Source organism: Odontomachus brunneus, unplaced genomic scaffold (genome assembly GCF_010583005.1).
Source record: "Odontomachus brunneus isolate Ranch 3 - 2012 unplaced genomic scaffold, Obru_v1 Obru_scaffold_267, whole genome shotgun sequence".
Classification (NCBI taxonomy): domain Eukaryota; kingdom Metazoa; phylum Arthropoda; class Insecta; order Hymenoptera; family Formicidae; genus Odontomachus; species Odontomachus brunneus.
Window position 1 is genome coordinate 215,098 of NW_022639717.1, and position 250 is coordinate 215,347.

Below are 250 nucleotides of genomic sequence, written 5' to 3' on the forward strand. Positions count from 1 at the left end.
AAAATTTTGCAAACAACTGAGGTGTCATCCTCTCCGCTATGGATTCGCAATTTAGCGGTGGAATACTGCACAATGTACGGCAAGAAACTTTTAACACTCACATTATCCGGTAACTGCATGTACTTGCAACCAGCTACATTGGAACATTTGTTTATTCTCGAGCATTGCATTGACCATATGTACTCATGGTTATATGAAAATACACACATTGTTAATACAAAATGTAGAAATTTTGTAAAAATTCTTCGAG